Below are 13,559 nucleotides of genomic sequence, written 5' to 3'. Positions count from 1 at the left end.
CTTTTGTCTAAAGTTTTAGTATTGAAACAGCTGCAGTATTAAACATGATGAACTTTTCTCCTACACCTCGTTTCATCTGTATTAATCGGAAACACAATCACTGAGTCTTCTTTTACGGGTCTTTGTTCCTCTGTTTGGTTTTTTGAATTGACTTTAAGATGTATTTTAAATCAGATGGTTTCCAACCAGCGTGTTCCTTGATCGTAATGTTCTTAAGATTAATACAAAGAAAACAGGGCTTTCTCAACCACCTTTCTCTCACATCTGAAGATGATGCTTTCTCTTCCCCTCAGGTCTTCTTTAACTTCTTTACTTTACTCTAATCACTATGGTTCTGCAGTACTGTAAAATCATATGGCTCTAAGTGTCTGTCCACTACATTAAAGTCAAAGACTGAAGGTTAAGCTATGAATCAGCTCATCATTGTAACACTGTCTCTGACCTTTAAACATGTCCTGAACAGTGAACACAGACTGTTACCATCCAACCAGAGATACAAGGTTTTGTGTATCAGTCGTCCTAAAATTAACAAGAAGGACACACACCCCCACCACTTTATCACCATATTGTGAATACATTCATTGAGATCGGATACATCCAGATCATTATCTGGATCCGCAGCAAAATTCCTCTGTTCATATAAACAGTTTCAAGTGGCTTCTTGAGAAATTCTCTCAATGTTAAAGAAAGTGAAAACAATTCCTGGATGAGTAGCCTTGATCCAATCCACTCCAAAATATACATACTCAACCCTTCCACAAAGTTTAAATGAAATCTGTCTTTGTGTAACCCTTCTAAGAAGCAACAATGGAAACACTAGATCGGTACTTAGTCGAGATACCTCCGCCAAGACCCAACAGTCCCCTCAAGAAACCACTTTTAAATTTCTATTTGGATCCATACCAAAATTGTACACACTCATTAATATCAGTCCCCCCCCCTATCATACGGATCCATGAATTATTCTCTGAGAAATCAACGAAAATGTTTAAAAACGCACGGGTACCACCTCATATGTCTTGGACATGAATGTTTTTTCTTTTTAACAGGACTTTAGTGCCAAATTAAATCTTTGTAACCTTGTCTCTCATCATCATCATCATCATCATCGTCATACAGCACCAACAGAAATAGCTGAGTGCAGGTTTCTGGGCTTTAAGCAGCAGGTGACTAATGCAGACCAGAGTCAACGGTCGGACACAGGAGGGACACACTGGTGCTACTTATTACCGCACAGTGAGAATAGCAGCATTACATGACATTTAAAAAAAAGAGTAGGGGGTGGTGTGTATTTGCATTTAGACCGTACAGCTGTATATAAAGTTTGCGTTTCAGCCTGAGCAGGAGGAGCACCATGCTGTGACGGACTGACGAGGTGACAGCAAACCCAACAGTATATGGGAGTTCACATTTAACAGTCTGGCTGTGGCCTGAAGACAAATACAACCACACACCCTCCAGATGATTGACGTCATTACAGAGAGCCAGTGATGAACAGTACAGATGTGAGGGTTTGACGTAAATACGAAGAGACCCCGCTGAGGAAGAAGATGATGAACACAAATAACAGCGGTATTTGGATTTGCCTAATCAAAAATAAGCCTAAATTCGACCTATTGTTTTACCAGGCATAATAATATATATTTACTAGAGTTACTTCAGTCTGATAGAATGTAAATCATAATTTTAAGGAAAAGCAAAGATCAGGGGGCAAAGATTCGCTAGGTCCTGTAAAAAGCAGCAAATGCATATGAAAAAAAAAACTATTTAACGCTGCTGGGAAAAAGATGATGGCAGGAAAACTTGCTATGACACGAGAAGTTAAAAAAATATTCTCCAAAACCCTGCAAAGTGAAAAAGAATGATTGCATACACTATTGCATATAAGTCCAGAATTTAATACCATTCATTCTTGTGCAAAAAGAAAAACCCGTCACATCAATCAAAATGAGTGTTACCCACAGATACGTCTGGAAAGTTGGATTAAATTCTTTGCAGAGGATGATTGAGAGCGGCAATGTAAAATCAGTGCGAGGAAAAAAGGAATACAAGAGCGAGTATTGCGAGTCAGAGGACGGAGGAGGGAGGAGGACGAGGTGAGCGGGGGAGAGAAATGAAGCACCTTAAATGTAAAATGTAAGAATGTCAATGGGGGAGATGTCAGCAGGTGAAGAAGGAGCCAATTATCCAGAGGAACTCTTGGCACTGAGCTTCCTGTTCCCATTACGAGACATAATATTACCGTGTTAAGGAGGAGTGTAAGGGATGGCCGCAAAAGTGTCTGTGTGAGTGTGTGTGAGCGTGCTTGACATGCAACCTCTGGATAAAGGGAGGCTGGAGTCATGGGTAATGAGACAACAAGCGCCGGCGAGGCTTCGATAACAAGCAACAGAGATCACAAAAGCGCGGGTCATTATCACCTCGCCGTCCTGGACATAGCGGCCCCCTTCCTCTCATTACTCCCTGCTCATAACCCTCCGTCGCCCCATGGAGTCGAGGTGACGGAGAGGGGAAGGGAGAGCAGATGGAAGAAGAAGTGTGGACGCGCATTTTAAGCGAGGAGAAAGGAAAAAAAAAAAGGGGGGTTTATTTTAGGGCAGGACGCTTCCTCCGACCATCGATCAAGGTTTGAGGACATCAGAGGGACGCAGGAAGTCTGAAATTCCGCCATTTACGGGAATATAGGCCGCAGGCGCAGAGCGATAAACTCTTACAGTAACTGTGGGAGGTCGCCAGATGGGGGGAGGGTCTGAAAAAAACACCTATTTTCACTTGTTAAGTCGCTGTGACATTTATTTATCAAATATTCTTAATAAAATGAAAAGTTAACGTAGAAAACAAGTTGAGTGCAACAGCAGGAGAAAGGAAGTTTTTACTTGTGTGGATGTAAAACCATTAGAAACATTATCCTATCTTATATATATAAAATAGTTTGCTTTCAATCATCATTTCAGTCCAGTTACATCCACCATTTACGTAACTATCAATTGATTTTAGTTTTATAGTTTTATTAATTTCATTTATTTACGTTGTCCATATTTTGTTGACTTCAAAACTAGAGAACAAAAAAAAAACAATCAACAGTTACAGACTGTTGATTTCAAATGAGAGAAAATAACTTGAGAGCATATTTTAAGTTCAAAGAACAATTAGGACTCATGCAAAATATCTTTGTATCACAATCAAAGGAATTAAATGAACTAAAACATGTGACACACTGAATAAAAAAATATGAAAGCAGTATATTAGAGGGGACTTGTGATGTGAAGTGTTTTGAACGTAGGTTTGTATTTATTCTGCTTCTTCTTTGATGTGACTGAGATACATACATCTCACATTAACAACTAAGATTATTGTTGAAGCGATAAAAAGTGGTCAGACAAAGACAGTTCTTTTAAGACCCCTTCCGACGTAAGGGGGGGGGGGGGGGTTCTCATTTATATATTTAATGCTTGAAATAAATAAATGAATAAATTCAATTAAAATTAGCCTAATGTTATTTTTATTTATTACATCATCTCTTGTTGGAAACATCCCTGAACACTGGCTTCACTCCGAAGGTTTCACACTGTGCCACGATTGGTTCCGACAAGTGGTGATGTCATGCAGTCCTGCTGGTACGTCCATGCATTAAAATCACAATCAACAAGATGTAGCTCAAAGCTCAAACATCCACGTAAAGTAACAATTGTTTTTTAAATAAACATGTATAAAATTGAATGATATAGAGCTTAATTATATTATTCTAGTGAAGCACACACTGTGGAGCAGTTTGTGGTGTGTGCACTCTCAGGCTGCCGGCAGGTACCGTCCTGCCACTGCTGCCGCCTGCAAGCTCGATTTTTATTTTTTATTTTTAATATTCAAACACATGAATCTTTCACAGAGTCTGCGAGGGTTCGTTTGCCTTGGTGAGGTCACCAACCCGCCCACCCGCCCCAAACCCTCCCCTCGAACAGCCGCCCATTACACCCAAACCTTTCGCCGGTGAAACAGCCCCTGGTGTCCACTTCCATTTCATCCCCGGGGCCACTCGAGCGTGACTGAGTGTTTCTCCAAACCAGTGGGGGAAATGTTACACGCGTGTCCCTGGGGCAGCTCTCTGCCACTGAGGGGGTCATTTGTAAATCATGCATATCTTCCGACGAACGGATAAACACACGCGTCATTTTACGCCCCGCTCCTCCTACGGTTTTTCCCAGCTACTTGTTCTGACTTCTAAACACGTCTTCATTTCAAGTTGTTTTCCTTCCTCTGTCATCCACTGCTTCTTCTCCTCCCACTGTTCCTCTTTTCAGTTTGTTTTTGCTCATATTGATTGTTGTGTGTTTTTGTTGACCAGAGGTTTGTGTGGGTTCAGCACTTTCTCCTGCTGCTGGCTGTGTGGTGCAAACATTTTCCACGGTTCCACTCTTTCTGTGATCAAAAAGGCCCAATTGTCCAAGTGTTAAGTCCTAATCTCTGAGGGATCATCTACGATGGCCCACAGGGGGCAGTACTTTCACACCTGCCTGTCTTAACTACAAACCAATTCAGCTTTCTCCACTTCAGCTTTAAAGGATGTGCTCATCCATGAGTAAGGTTGCATAATTACATGTTTACTCCTCGTGTCTATGGCTATTTTCCCCCATTTGCATTTTTTATTTTACACATTTTATGCACTTTCAAGGGCAGTTTCTGACCCTGCTTCTGTCCTGTCTCTTCCTTCTTTCATCTTTTCTGACTCTACCTGTTTCATATTCTCCACCAGTGCCTCACTAAGAGAGAAACACGAGCGCAGGAGAGAGTGTGGGGCCGAAAGACAGGAGGGCAGGCAGTCAGAAGCAGATGAAAGATGGATAAAGATAGAATCTGGCTGGGCTTCACAAAAGAAGAAAATTAAAAGAAAACAAGCCTCCTGCTCACTCTCCGCGCTCCACTCACCAGATTTCCCTTCCCAGAATCCCTAATCTTGCCTGTTAACAACCTGCCAATCGGGCCGCTGTCCTCATGAATAAACATATGGCGAGTGGAGCATGGTCCTGCAAACATGACAGCCAGCGTTCCCGCCGTAGAGCGAGCGTGCCTATAATGCATCCCTGGGGCTTGCCTCCGAGTCAGCCCATCACTTAGAGCTCTTTCCCTCTCCTTAAAATGTCGCCGCCCTGAATCGGCAGGCTTATGATCTTTTAATAATGATGACAGGTAGTGAATGTGTGGAGCGCTGACAGCTGGTTAACCGACTGTGGTGGGGATGGGTGGGCAGATTCAGGAGGAATCAAAGCTGCGGCTCTGCTCGAGGGTTAGACTAATAGTTTGCCTGTTTCTGGGTTTTTATCCGGAGGTTGTACCTTGGTTTGTTTTCCACCTGCAATGTGATAAATAATCAGTGATCTGTGAAACGTCAAGCAGTGAAAATCCAAGCCGAGTTTCTAACCCTGAAGGAATTATTAGTTTGGAGTTTTGGCTTTTTCCTGTCCTGACAATTCAGAAAGAAAATATCAGATCTGCTGTTGCCATCAAAAAGCCGTGCTTGATCCACTGCTGCTGAGGTAATCATTCCTTTGCCAGGGAACGTGTCTGCAGCCTCCCCTCACATCCACACAGGTCAGGCCTCCGAGGACACGGCGAGGTCCCCGAGTGCTCGAGACGTGCTCAACCTGCCTCCAACCAGCTGCATCTGCCACAGTCCTCTATCACTCCCACCGTCTGATGCCGCCTCCTCCTCCTCCTCATCTCTGAGCAGCCGAAGCCGCCACATGCACGATGGTGTGTGTGTGTGCGAGAGCAGCGCGTCTGACAGGGGTGACTGTGGCGACGCTGCCCCCAAGTCGAGCCGAACACCCTCGGGCGTCAGTTACTCCGCAGAGGGCACCCAATGAGACAGCGAGACAAGGCTCTCGCCTCCTCCACCGCCACCCTCCCTCCATCCCTCCCTCTTCCCTCGCCACCAAGCATGCTCTCGTCGCGACACATGCAGGAGCACCTAATGCATTATTGAGGACACTTTTCCTAAAAGGCTGCTAGCACATTATTCCGCAACCACAGTGACATGTGTGGAGACTGAAAATGTCCACTTTAGCCGCAAAGAATGTGCTCAGCCAGGTAGCTCCTCTCTCTCTGAGGCTGGAAACACTGGGAGAAGGTCGGAGGTTTAAAGCGACAGCTGCTTTAAACCTCACACAGAATGACTCATTGTGGCTGTAAGTGAAAACTCACAAATTACTATGGAGTTGCAATAATCAGTCACCATCAGTAACACGTGTATAGTCAGTGTAAAGGAGCAGCCGCAGTGTCTAAATACTACTTTAAATACACAGATTGTTCATCCATTCAGCACGTGAACCCAGGGGGCAACCGCGTTTAATGAGAAAGCTTATGAGCAACCCTTTAAAGAGAGTAATCGTCGGGTATTATCCAGAGCAAGGCCGAGGTGAAGTCATGGGTGTGTTGCAGATTATATGTGAATAATAATATCATAACTACTAACGTGAGAGTGATAACGAGCCACAGATGACTGTGTAAAAATAAAGAGCACTGGCATCAAGCATATTGAGACCACAACAACCATCTGTAATAGGCTGCTCATATAATGACGTATTAAAGGTAGGTCAATTGGCTGCAGCGTGACACTAATGTAATTATCCGTGATGGATTGGCAACATTAGGTAAATGTGCCACAAAGGGGCCGCCTCCAGAAATGGCCAGAGGAGATGGACGCATTCAAGGTGGCCTCGTGTGTAATCTTTTAAAAGTTAAAGGTGTTTCCAAAGTCTTGGAAGTTGTGGACGCGAGATTGACGCATCCAGGCCAGAGCTGAGTAACATCACCGGCCACTTCAACGCACGAGAGAAGATTTTACGCAAACGAGAAAGTTCACTTTACAATGAAAAGGTGGAACTTACATCTCTCCAGTCGCCCCTCTGCTCTTTGACACGGCTCAACAAGTTCACAGCAGCAGAATGAACATGAATGGAGGAAGAGGCTCTTCTTTAAGACGCGCTCCCCAGCGGGAATGTGATGAGTGCGCACGTCAGTCTCTGAGGAATCGCTGCGCGCACCATCTCTCGCTCTCCGTCGGGAGAAAGCGATGAGGCTGAGGGCGAGGATGATGAGGAGGGTATCCCTGCCACTCGAGGAAACACAAAACAAATGACTGATCACCGTCCTGGGGGCTCAGTCAGCACCGCGCCTGCTGGAAACGGGAGGATTCTCTGCGCGGGAGCCCAGGTGCCAAAGTGTCCATCACGCTCCCTCTCTCCAAGTGGCATTCCATCACGCGGCGTCAATCTAAAGGCAGAGTGCTGTCCGCAGCGAACACAACCTCCACCACTACTGCAAAACAAACTTTGACCTGCTGCCGTGCGCGTCCCTCCTCTGTGTCCCACCCTGTCTTGAATCCCTTCGTGTCCAAACAGCTCCTGCTCCTCGTCTACTTCTCACTCTCCTGTGGACCGTTTCCAGCCACTTCAACAGGGACCGGGGACAGGAATCACACCAATTGCGCTCAGCTGCTGAGAATATCCGCTCGCATCAGCGCGTCTCCTCCTGGCCGCACGCACGTCTCCTCCCCGGCCACGGCGCACCATGCACCGACCGCCCAGACGGAGATGACGCGGGGAGGGGGGGAAGAAAATGCGCTCCGAGGCTCTTATTAGATGAGACGCACACTCAGCTTGTTTCACGCACACCTATGGTTTCCTCTCCCCCCCCCCCACCTACCCGTCCAGTCCGTCTCCACCTCACCACACACACACACACACATTCACATCGACGCACGCACCGTCCTCTTTCGGGACCTTCGTGGAAACTCAGGAGGGAGGAGAATCGCATGTAGTTTAGGTGGAGTTCACCCGAGTGGCGTTAAATTATCCACAGATTGGGGGTGTGGATGGTCTCAAAGGGATGATGGCGTAAAGACAGAATGGAGGATTGTTACAACCAGGCGATGATGTGGAGACAAATCAAAGTGTGTGAGGAAAAGTGTTAATTGTGTTTCTGTTTACGCGCATGGCTGAAACGTAACTTCTGCTGATTCTTGTAATAAAATCTAATTTAAACTCCACATGGGTTCACACGAAGAGAGAGTGAATGTCCTCCAATTGTCTTCATAACATAATAGTATTAATGCTGTTAAGAGGAAGGAGGCGTCTCTCCGGTGCGCAAGTGAAGGTGCCACTCTCAAAAAACGAGGCGTTTAATTAACCGTGGTTAATTGCGCATTAATTACATGTCTATGGGAGAACAGAGTGTTATACCATAACCCATTTATGATAATTTTCCATCCTGAAAGTCTCAGATCCACTGTTTTAAAGTCATGTTTCAGGGTGACATGGGAACGTGTTTCCAAATAATCCCAGATGAAATACAATATTAAATTCATAATAAAAAGGGTGTGTCATGGGACGTGTACGGCCACAGCACCCCCTCACACCTTAGTTTAATCCCACTAACAGTGGGATAAAAGGGAGGTGGGGGTGGTGCAGAGGTCAGGTCATGGCACGTTGCGCACAGGTCAACCACGCAGCAGGTTGACCAGCTGAAGGTGTCGATGTTTACGCAGCAGCATGTATAGGCCCCAGAGAGGCCCCCAGCCTTCCACCCCCGCACTGTACTGAAAGGAAGAAAGAAAGAAAGACAGAAAGAAAGAAAGAAAGAAAGAAAGAAAGAAACGTGCCTCCGTCTTATTTTAAGCAGAGAGGTTGTTTTTCAAGATGAGGAGGAGAATGGATGACAGGGACGCTGTGCTCCGTGCCATTTACAGTCGACAATGCATCGTGCATGTGTGCTGTTATGTGCACAAGCTTCCATTACACCAGGACACACTGCATGTGAACATACAGATGCATTTCAACACCTTGGACCTGTGCGCTCACAGCGCGTCCATGTGCCTTCATTTTCTCCTGTATGCGGCTGAGTTGTGCGTAAAATAAAAACAAAATGAAGTTTTTGTGAAATAAAATGTGAAGCAGGTTTTCCCCTCACATCGGCTTTGAGATAAACACCTGATTTATCTTTGGTTGACGCACCAAGCGGTTCGCATGTGAGGACACCACGTATGGATGAAGGTGATGTGGGCTGCTGAATGAATGTATTAAACGATTACCCCAAGAAAAGGACAAACCGCGTCTGTGTTTGTCTGTTCTCAGAATACTCTCTGTCTCACTTTGTGTAATCACGACGCACAATTTTGACCACCCACTCGGCGCGCGTCGCAGCCAAGCTTCAAAACTTTACGCGCCCCCCCCCCCCCCCCCCCCCCCCCCCCCCCCCCCCCCCCCCAGCAGCCACCATCAAGGGGAAATGTGCAGTCTGAGCCTCTCACCTCGGTCTCCAGTGCTTCATGCCGTCGAGGGGCGCAGGTCATAGCAGCCAAATATATCCGCTTTGAATCGGGACATCCTACAGGAACCGGAGACTCCGCCGTGTAGAAGCGACCCACTTGTCTCCGGAGCTCCCGGGGAATGGAGGAGCTGCTCCCGGTGTACCCGCGCGACGTCACTTCGACCCGGACACACGCGTGGAGACGACAGGAGAAAAAATCCCTCCAATGATTATTATTTAAAAACAGTGGGATAAAAGGAAGCGACGGTATAATGGAGGAAAAAACAGATCCAAAGTGGCTCCTGCGGAAAGATGCTCGGAGACGCACAGTGACCAGACTCCGCTCCCACACACACTGATGCAGGGAGAGCCACTGGCAACTGACTTTCACCTCAAGTTTATTCCTGAGCTGGAGCCTGTGAGGTGCAGCTGAGGGCTCACACCACCACATACACCTCCGACTGTCTCCAACTGCCCCAAGTCACTTATGTTCACTGCAGGGATCCGCTGTTTGTTTTATTGTCTTTCAGTCCGCACGTTTCACTGTAGAAACATCACTCAGATCTGATCATCAGCAGCAGCATCATGAGTGGCAGCCATAGGTGGGACATGTGTTACACTGCTTTATGGCACAAAGGGACTGCTGCACTGCACTGATAGGCTACACTGATCACCTCCAAATGATGGCACATCAGGAGACACTGAGCAACAAGGGTTATTGTGAATTTAAGAGCATGCCAACTTATTTGACATTAATACTTGGATGCTTAAACTTGCTAAGTCTTGATCGGGGTCCGTAGAGCGCAACAATTTTGGTTCCAGAATTAAGTTCCTTATTAAGTTTCTCCATTGACGTTTCAAACAACCCTTATGAAAGAGTTGCAAGTCTGAAACCGGTCGGCCAGTTACAAGATGAGCAAGTGACCATCAAAAATTTGGTACAGTTCAGAGCAAAAAAATATATTTGAAAACTGTAACACAGGTACAAGACTGTGTACGCAATTTATTATGAGTGAAGAAACTATGTATCCCAGAATCCGAATAATCCCTTTTAAACAGCTTCCAGTGGGCTTCTTTCAATTAGTCTTGTTGTTAATATAGTGTTGTAATATATTATAGCTTGTATGTATGTAGCATTTCATTATAGAATATACTGTAGTAACCTAGTGGTGTAATGTTGGGAAATGAGGGCGTCTCTGCACTAAACGTAATGTAACTCTGAAGAATCCGATCGTAGCCGGCATTATTTCCCGAGGTGAGGTAAATATTTCAATGGTAATTCCTCTTACACCTTAGGGTTGTGGGTAATCTAGTGCTTCTACTTGACATTGCGAATAAAACAAGTTTTTCTGAAAACCTAGTTCATATCATACGGACTTGTGGCTTCTACAGGAGCACCTAACATCGTTTTACGATCTCGTAGCTTGTGGTAAGTCTACCATGGATGGTAAAAAAATTTACGGCTGATAATCAAGACCTCTATTCAGAAGATGAAGTTGACTTTAACTGCTAGAACCACGCTGTTGCTCTATTTAAACTGGAATGTTCAGTCCACAATAGGAGGATTAAAGTGAGTGAAGTTAAAACAGAATTGCCCCTGCAAGAGGCTATATATATACTGTGTGTAATTTGTTCTGTAAAATTAAAAATGCATTGCTTGCTGCTCAGTTGTTCCCATTTCATAGCAGTAAAAGCTGCTAAAAATAGGAAGCAGCAACAATCTCAAAAACCAAACAGGTTTAGTTGAGTCATTGTTATTAATCAGTCAAATCTGTCAGTCCCTGCAGATGTGGAGTACAATGCACTGAAATGCAAACTGTCTACCATCTTGAATAATTCCTTCAATTGATACCACACAAATTCTTAAGTTCTTCAAAACTAAAGTGATCAATTGTGTTAATATATCTTTTATTTGAACAATCTTGATTCATTTATGTGTTTCCCATTGAAGTCATTTTTTTAAGTCGGTAAACTATTTTCTCTTCTTTCAGTGAATATGGTCATTTTTCTTTGTGGGACAGATCAGTCGCTACTTGCAGTTTATTTGTGGCACGGAGTCTGAGGACACGGTGAAGACAGCTCTTCACGCAGCCGCCTCGCTCTCCTCCTCTCTCTTCTCTCTGAGCCCAGGGGCAACTTTTGCTGACATGAACCTCTCTTCTTTCTTTTTTTTTTTTTTATTCACTCAGCGGCGAGAGAGAGGAGAGAGGAGCGCGCGGTGGAAAGCTACCAACGAGCACATTTAATTCCCACTTATTGACTCACCGCAATGGCACCGTATAATATGTTCCCTCACAGCACATTTCTGAGGCTCGTCTGCACACGGTCAGGCTCTTTTCTGTCTTTTCTTCTGGAGGCATAAAACACAGGGCGCTCGGGCAGACTGCGCTCGCACATGACTCTATAAATGAAAACAGGAAGACTGAAGTGCTTCAATAGACAGCTTGTGTATATTAACATTGCTGCTTTAAAGAGGTCAGCAAGGAGAGTGAAAGGAGGATGTGTTGAAATGATAACACACACACACAAACACACACACCCACACACACACAAGATGACCACGTGGCTTCAAATCCATCAGCGGGTTCGATACATGGCTCTTAACTTGGAAGACCAATAATCACGTGGCCCCATGTTCCGATATCCCACCTCCACCCTTCTTTCCCTTTGTGTCACATCTTCTGATGGTTTGTAGAAAATTGAATTCCGCACATCAATGTCTGGTGACGCCCGGGACAGAGGTATTGGATTTTTATGCCTGTTCAAAGGAGAGTGATATTGTGTTCATTCCGGAGGTTTGTGTTAGTTGGAGGACGGCAGGATATTCATAAAGATCTATTGTGCACTCAGCAAGCACTTTATTAGGGACTCCACAAACCCTGGCCAGTCCTTCCTTTTCCTATCAAACGGCCTCAGTTCTTTCCTTTGAAATTCATGATTTCTGCTGCACATCCACACTGTGCGTCACTCCTTCTCAACCACATCCCAGAGGTGGATTCACATCAGGGCTGAACTCACTGACATGTTCACAGATCCAGTTTGAGACGACTCTAGCTGTGCGGTACGGAGCATTATCTTGCAGGAGGTAGCCGCGAGAAGATGGTTAACTGTGGCCAGAAAGGGACGAGCAACTAACCTCAGATAACCTTTGGCATTCAAACCATGACTGATTGGTATAAAAAGGCCCCCAGTGTGTAAAGAAAATACTCCCCACATCATCAGCACCTGCCTGGGCTGTTGACACAAAGCAGGTTGGGACCATTGATTAATGCTGTTGATGTCAAATTCTGACCTCAGTATTTACGGGTTTTTCAATTCATCAGCAGACGCTACGTGTTTCCATTCCTCAACTGTCCAGTGTCAGTGAGTCTGTGCCACTGCAGCCTCTTTGACTGGAACCTGACATGGTCCCTGCAGTCATAGACCATCAACCTCAAGCTTGGACGGCATTGTTCAATCTGAGATGCTTTTCAGCTCACCACATTTATAGAGTGGTTATCTGAATTACTGTAGCCTTTCTGTCTGCCCCAATCAATCTGACCGGTCTCCTCTGACCTCTCTCACCAACGAGATGTTTCCATCCACAGAACGGCTGCTCACAGGAGGGTTTATCCTTTTCATTTTTGTCTGGATTCTGGGTGAAAAACTCTGGAGACTTTTGTGTGTGAAAATCACAGGAGATCAGCAGTTTTGGAGATACACCAATAATCATGTCAGGGTTAAAATCACTCTCCCTATATCTGCGGGATTTCATTTGTTGCAATGCTGTCACATGATTGGCTGATCGTTCCTAATAAAGTGCAGAGTGCAGAGTGCAGAAGAGGGAGTCGGATACTCAACCTGAAAGTATTGTATCGCGTGGAAAAAATACTAAAATTAAAGTTCTGCATTTAAAACTTTGACTCATGGAGTATTATTATAGATTCATGTTTGGCTTATATGATGATATGCCATATAACATGAACAAGTGAGTATATGTGTCATATTTAAGGTTATATAAGACCTTACATAATTATTGCTGCACTGAAAAACCTTGATCATTCATGTACTCAACTCGTGCACGATATTTTTAGAAACTGGTCTTTATAAAGTTTCCCAAATGTCAAATCTAAATCTCAAGAGGCAGCTGAGATGAAAAAATGTAAGTTAAAGAGTAAAGAGTGTGATATGACGTCAGACAGGAACATACATCAGCTGCTACAAGCTTCTCTTGACAGTGAAGGTGATGAGTAAAACTAATACGACGATTATTCATC

The 13,559-nt window shown here is 44.8% G+C and overlaps 1 protein-coding gene across 9 annotated transcripts in view; it reads right to left on the bottom strand.

Moving 5' to 3' along the window:
• The window catches only part of ntng1a (netrin g1a), a 111,999-nt gene extending 102,047 nt beyond the window's left edge, over nucleotides 1-9,952 (bottom strand). For 3 of the 9 annotated variants that reach the window (XM_034572504.1, XM_034572505.1, XM_034572506.1), the window contains exon 1: nucleotides 6,885-7,727. The gene's annotated coding sequence lies outside the window, so the exon portion shown is untranslated. Of the gene's footprint in view, nucleotides 1-6,884; nucleotides 7,729-9,304 lie in introns of those variants that run through there. The other 6 variants (XM_034572503.1, XM_034572501.1, XM_034572508.1 and 3 more) reach the window with 4 other exon arrangements.
• Nucleotides 9,953-13,559: the final 3,607 nt, after the last annotated feature.

The sequence above is a fragment of the Hippoglossus hippoglossus genome, chromosome 20, assembly GCF_009819705.1.
Source record: "Hippoglossus hippoglossus isolate fHipHip1 chromosome 20, fHipHip1.pri, whole genome shotgun sequence".
Taxonomy (NCBI): domain Eukaryota; kingdom Metazoa; phylum Chordata; class Actinopteri; order Pleuronectiformes; family Pleuronectidae; genus Hippoglossus; species Hippoglossus hippoglossus.
The sequence above is the reverse complement of the archived record's forward strand: the minus strand, read 5'-3'. Positions and strand labels throughout refer to the sequence as shown.